The 6943-nt window shown below is 42.5% G+C and overlaps 2 long non-coding RNA genes across 3 annotated transcripts; one reads left to right on the top strand and one right to left on the bottom strand.

Annotated features, from left to right (window-relative positions):
* Positions 1-2133: 2133 nt before the first annotated feature.
* On the bottom strand, positions 2134-4712 carry LOC106098171 (uncharacterized). 2 transcript variants are annotated; one of them, XR_001224317.3, is made up of 3 exons: positions 4466-4712; positions 4081-4207; positions 2134-2488 (listed from the first exon to the last, which is right to left on the bottom strand). It is a non-coding gene; the product is annotated as an uncharacterized LOC106098171 (long non-coding RNA). The 2 variants fall into 2 exon arrangements; XR_003220939.1 differs by lacking the exon at positions 2134-2488 and adding an exon at positions 2499-3454.
* A 112-nt stretch (positions 4713-4824) lies between these two features.
* LOC109203246 (uncharacterized) lies at positions 4825-5333 on the top strand. The gene is made up of 3 exons (XR_002063168.2): positions 4825-4901; positions 4975-5064; positions 5144-5333. It is a non-coding gene; the product is annotated as an uncharacterized LOC109203246 (long non-coding RNA).
* Positions 5334-6943: the final 1610 nt, after the last annotated feature.

Raw genomic sequence — 6943 nt, forward strand, 5'->3', positions numbered from 1 at the left:
GAGGAGGAAGGAGGGATACTGGCACCTAATTACAAGGAGCACACTCAGCTGCTTTTATCAGTAATTGGACTATATAGGCCTTCATTATAATTTACTTTCTCCCCCAAACTGTGATAATGCAGACAAGCAGAACTGAGTGGGCCTGTTAGTGGCCCAGAAACTGACACCAGTTAATGGTTAATTATAATGACTAAATTAAAGGAGTGACGGTGAGAGAGCCCAGGCACTTCATTTAAGAGGATCACTATCAGAGAAAACTCCCGAGTTCAAAGAAGAAGACGAAGAAGAAACCTTTATTTTGGAGCCTTTTTATTGGCTGCTGTCGCATTATTACTGAAAACATATTTTCTCTCAGTGCATCTCACTTTAAACACTGATTTAGAAAAAACACACACCTACACACACACGCTAATGAGCAGCAAACGTGCCGCAGCTGCAGTTAACCCTTTGAACCCTGCACTGTTTCACACATAACAGAGGCACCGCACAATAAATGAGAGTAATAATGATCATTAAAACTGATTGATTTTTAACAACACTGCAGGGATGATCATTTTAAACTCACCGAGGTCACTCCAGCTCCAATCGGAACATTTTTACAACATTTTCAGATCAGCCCTCTGCAATTTGAAGGAACATTTTAGAAACGATCGGCGACAGTCAAACATGTTTCTTAGTCACAAATATAATTAGAGTACAATCTGGAAACTTCAGATCAGACCCACTAAACATTGGACAGACGTGCTGATTATAGACATCTGTTGTGGACATCTATATGACGTCCAAACTAGGTGCACAATTGGGACGTCCAACTGTGACCCAACCTGGACGTCAATATGACGTTCAACATTTGAACTTTGGACTGGGTCATTTTTTTGGACATCTATGACAGGTGCAGGGAATTTACATCATTAATACATTTATTTTTGTTATTTAAAAATATCAATGTTGTTGTTATCAACATGAAATATGAATACAGCTCATTTATAAACAAACACGGTTTATTTGGGTTAGCCTGTTGATTTATTCAGCACAAGTTTCTTGTTTTTCTTTAACTTTAATTTGTTTTAATTAATCAACTTTTTTGTAACCAGGTTAAAACTGTCAGGTATTAAAATGTGTTGAAATATCAAAAACGTTGAAAGTATTTAGAATAAAAATTTGAATTCCTTTTAAAAGGAGTAAAATGTGTTTAATAAGTTTTAAAGGGCATTTGCATCATGTAGGTATGCTGTTTTAATGTGAGGAGGCGAATGTGGCTGTGATCGATGGGAGGATGGAGAGATTTTGTGACAGTGTGCATTTATGAACTGGACTATCTGCACGGCGGTCTTTGGCGATGAGCACATTTTGCAGACTGTCTGTGAGAAGCTGGATATATTTCTGCTCCATATCCACCGATCAGCTGCTCACTTTTGTTTCAGCTCAGGAGCCCGCGCCATCACAGATGTTCGCTGATCGCTCTGCACTCCTTCACATATAACTGTTTCTGAACAGAAAACACGCCTCCACCCTCTGCAAACATGGGACTACAGAGCCTCTGGAAGCATTCAAAAAACCACGTCTAAAATGACGTCCACAACAACCACATTTTAGCCCATACACGGAGGTCGTATTGGCGACAACACTAGACGTTCAGTAGCCTGGTGTTACAAAACAACCGCTGCAGTGGACGATAACTGGACATGTAAAGACGACATATAAAAGATGTGACGTTGTGCACAGGGAATTATCTACTGATATTTTTTTATTTATTGTGGTTTAACTATAATCAACTCGAATAGAAGCAACATGTTTTTTTTCGTTTTTTGACTGAGAATCTCAGAGCTTTATTTTATCATTCAGAAACAATCACTAGTTGTCTGTTGCATTGCAAGGTTTTTAGTTTTGGGATTTTGTAAAGCGCTACACTTTTTCTTTTAACTAGCCAGTATTCTGACATTTTTCAGTGTGACTATGCCGAATTACAGATCCTGATTCATTTGATGGTAAAAAAAAAAAAAACACTAACACATTCAGGATTTTATCTTCAGTAAGTGTTTGAGATATTCACACCCAGATTTATATGTAGGAACAAAGGCAGACAGACCATTTTAAAATATATGTATTTTATATTTCATGTATAAAGCTAAAGTTTCACAACAATCATACAGTCACACTGGCTGTGCTACCTGCTCAGGTCACATGCTAGTCTGGTGCAGGTGTAACAGGTGGAGTCATATCAGATTAACATTGATGTTTCACTGAACATCGTGTGTGAGGTGTGGGAAGGTCGATCCCCTTCAAGATCATCTTCTTGTGCACCTCTGCATCGTTTCTATTTCCAGGTCTCTCCCTGAAGTGCGGCTTTGACCTGCACTTCCTGTGGAGGATCATCGCCGCTGCCAATGAAAGCAGATCAAGCAGTCCACAGTTTATCGGATGGAGACTGGTTCTTGCTTTTGCTTTCACTCACTGGCTACTGCGCTTAAAACCCCTCCCTTAGACGCTGGAAAAAACATTGGTTTGGGTTAAAACATGCCCCTTCAAACAGTAACCCCGCCCACTAACCAATGATGTGCAGCAGCGATCAACCTGTACCACGCCTCCTGTAATGAAAGAAGTTAATTCACTGCTGCGGGACAGTTATGGAATTGGACTAAATAATTTCTTCTATAATTGAAGTATTTTTGTGCTGTGAAATAATCACAGGTCATGTGACTTATGAACGTCTGATTCATCTCAAACACCATCAGCGACTAGTCCACGGTGGTCACGCGACTCCTGCACACTTCAAGGATCAGTAAGTGAGTATCAGCAGGTAGCGGTCACCTGTTTCCGCTGATTTTGCAGTCAATAAGAACGCGGCACATTGGCGCTCCGACAGGATTTTTGCGAACATGCTCACCGCCAACCCCATCAAACTCAAACACAACTCACCATCACACACACACTGTCATCTAAGAAGACACTTGATGTGTATTATCATAATCGTGTGATTACATGTGTACTTCAGATTTTACCACTTGGAGTGTGAGGCGTGTGTGACACGGTTAAACACACACACACACACAGTAAATCTGAGGCTTTGTGTCTCTTCGGTCCCTCTGAGCTGAGTCGCTGCCCCACCAAGGTAATCTTCATCATCATCTTCATCACTAAGCTGGATCAGAATCATCCGTCCTCATGAAGAACAGGCAGCCCTCCTGTGGCACACACACACACACGACGGCACTCCTAAAATCCGCCATCAAAGGCACCGCCTGTCTGTCAGTCATGTGATTACGGGCTGAGTGACGGCGGTCGGATGACACTAAGCGGTCGGCTGAATGCACCTCCGTCAGGCCTGGCAGGATGGCATGACACTGGGGGCCGGGCTGCGTCCCTCAGGCTCGGGATTAGCCTCAGCAGCTGCCATCTGAGCGCCACTGTGCTCTCACTCACACACACACACATCGTTATGAGGTAGGCTTCGCTGCACGGACACACACATGTATGAACATGTTTAAATACGACATCAGCAGAAAAATCGTCTTCACTCTTTTTCTGCTTCATTAATAATAAAACATCATTACTGTGTTTAAAACCAGTTCAGCTGAAAGTAAACCTGTTGTTTTTAAAAACGTTTTTTCCAAAACACAACAATCCTTTTTTTGTTTTTAACTATTTAAATTAACTTAAATCTGAGAATCTGTGTTTTTTTGTCTTTTTGGACAAAAAAAAAACAACTTTTCATACATCCATGTGAGCACAGGCAAAAAAAAGCATAATGTTTATATATTAATATTGGTAATATATTAATATACGGGCTGGTAGATGTTTACAGGTGAGCTGCAGGTTCACTTGAGCGTTGAGGATATATTTCCATGGAAACAGATTTGGAGACATTCCCATCTGCCATCGGGTCACACAGTCCACCTGAGGGGTGTCTGCGTGTCATTAATGGAGCCGATGAAGGTTTAATGTGACGAGCGACTAGCATATCCACAGTGAGCAGTCATCAGGCCTCGTTCCCCCCCCGCCCCACTCCTCACATTAACACCTACCACACCGTCGCACCTCTCCTCCTTTCAACAACCACCCCCCCGTAACCCCACTCACCTGGCAAACTGCATATCTTCTGCTTACTCAGCAGAGTCAAATGCCAGCCTTGTCCTCCCCCGTGCACTCACATTCACGCCTCACCTGCCTCCTGGAAATGGGATTGTCTGGGAATCTCGGCTCGTCCCTGATGGGATAATTGAAAACTGAACTGCAAGGACAAATACGAGGAAGACAAATGCCACATGTTCTTCTGCAAACTCTGCTTATTCACACACTGCCCGTTGATTTGAAAATGAGATCTAACCGGCCGTGTTTCCGGAGGTCCTTAAAAAAGTCGTCTACATGTTGGAATACCAGAGTAACACCTCTGCTTCCTGACCAAGAGATGCCCCAAAACTCTCATTTACTGACTCTGACAAAGCAGATAGTTAAAAACTCTCACCTGATGAGTATGAACAGATGTATGAAGCTGTGAAAACACCACAGCAGAGTTTTTCTTCTCTTAATTATCTCCATCGTCACCATGATTTTATTTACTCCTGAAACCGCTGGTGCTAACTGCAACATTCAAACGTGTCGCTATGAGGAAAGCACTCCAAATCTCTTGTGGTTGGCTGCAAGTCTTTAAGGACTCCTAAAGTGAGCACAGTACTCAGAAAATCCTCTGTTTCATTATGTGACAGGTGAGACCTGGAGTCTGGGAACCGCCCCTGGTGGGCGGAGCTGGTCTTTGCTCCTTTCATAAGCGCAGGTGTGGGCAATTGGATATTTCTCTGCAAACCTGAAGTTGCGAGTACTTGGTCCAAGTTGGGCAAGTTGGTGTTTTTCAACTTTCTATGAAAGTCTGATACGGGTCCCCCTAAACTTCTGTTAGAACAGTAGGTTACACAAAAATGTACCACTTGAGCTCTGGCTGTTGGCAGAGGTTTACAGTTATTTGCACCCTTGCAGGTGGGAAACATTGCTCCTGTGAGAACAGTATAGTGGACTTCATCGCCACTGACCCACATTTATTAGGGTGTGACACGAACTTGTGGACAGGTAACAAAAACAATACAGTTGAGGAATATTCCTGTGTTTCACTGTCCAGCGTAAGTGATCTCCTGCCTTTTATTCACAGAGTACCGAGCTGCTGCTTTGCCAAGTGGATTTCTGGCTGCGGGCAAAGGACCTGACACATCAGTGTGTTTTAATTTGTTTTAAACTGGTGTAATTCGACAGACTGACTGCTGCGGCTGTCGATTGTTTTGTTTTTTTTGTTTTATTTTTCTGTATCAGTAGGCACCACAGATATTGATTCTTTTAGTATTTTAACCTTAATATATATACATATATATATATATATATATTGTCGCGGACAGTGAAGGCGCTGCGTGGAAAGCAAATCCTTTTTTTGTCTCGCCGCTTTTGCATGCACAGCAGTGGGCCTGAGTGAAGACGGCACTGAAGATTTGACTTTTTCTATAGTGTTTTGCCCATTTGGGGTCATGTGTGAGTTGCCGTCCCTTTTTAACCTGTGTTCTATGTCGATTTGTTCTTAAACGGCTCCCCGCAGCGCTTGTCCTGTCTCACGGGCAATCATACAGTTTTATTGTTTTTAATAAGGTAAAGTTTTTAATTGTTTTTAGGTGCCGCTGTTACACTGTTACTTTTATTTTGTATTAAAAATTAAACTCTTTTTAACTGACTGTGCGCCTACGGCTCTGTCCTATTTTAAATGGGTACCTACCACGGGTCACAATTATATTTAAATTAGTATGGCTAATGTCTTTGTTAGCTTGCGTGCTAATACAGTTCAGGTGGCCGGCTGAAATACAAAACACAAACGTATGAAAATAAAAACATAGCATCGTTTACTGAATATTATTATTATCAGCGGACTGTCTCAGCCCCTCCCAGACCACGGTGTCGCTCTAAACCCGGTCCATAAACGCTGCTTCCAGGTGTAAAGGTGTTTCACTTGTTTGTTCTCTGAATATGCAGATTCAAGGGATGGAGGGCTGTAAAAATTAGCCAATAATTCAATTTGTTCATCGCAAACTGTTTTTGATTTATATCAATTTCACGGCTTCCATCAGGTGCCACATCACAGAGGAGGGTAATAACCCAGAAATAACCTCGTTATGGAGACAGCGCTGCAGTGTGGGCACAATGAACTCCGAGCTGAAGAATTAGTGACCTGGAAAGTGGCAGCGAGAGTTAATGGCATTAGCTCCATCAGACACTCGGAGTGAGAGCGAATCATTTACAGTGCTGCTGCACAGGAAGGATCCTCTGATGGCTCATTGTTCTTGTTCCTATTTCACTGTTATTATTATCAGAGACGCAGCTACTTCTGCTATTGTTTTCAGTCTAATTAAAAGAGACTGGGGATGCAGAGCAGGCTGCTAATTATTTCTCTTCGTGTGTTTTGAGATTTGGTTTTGGGGTTTGATGTGGACTCGCAGATCCTGCGTAACCTGCTGACAGGCTGTCCGCAGGTATGCCGTACAACGTGCTTCTCTCGTGATGACATTTAACGTGGAAACAGCAAGTGACTGTTTGCCTCGAAGCATGAAGCCCACCCCACCTGTCTGCTGCGCTTCACCTCAGAATTGTTTCAAATATTGAAATTTGTTTCTCAGTAATCAGCTCTTTGATATCCAACATCAATAGAACTTTGATATACGAGGCCGGCTTGATGAGCACAGAGAACATTAAAAATATGTTTAATTAGCATTTCAAATCAGCCACGCTCAACTAAAAAAGAATATACAATAAAAGAGAAATACGGCCGAGCACGCGTGTGGGGGCGGGCGAACAAATTAGTCGTGGGTTAGACGAACAAAGAGCCGGCCCTCAGAACAAAGCGCCTGCTTTAGTCTTGTGCCGTTCACCTTCTGACGCCAAACCAATCAAAACCATCCTCCGGGCCCCTTTC

This window comes from Oreochromis niloticus, linkage group LG1, assembly GCF_001858045.2.
Source record: "Oreochromis niloticus isolate F11D_XX linkage group LG1, O_niloticus_UMD_NMBU, whole genome shotgun sequence".
Classification (NCBI taxonomy): domain Eukaryota; kingdom Metazoa; phylum Chordata; class Actinopteri; order Cichliformes; family Cichlidae; genus Oreochromis; species Oreochromis niloticus.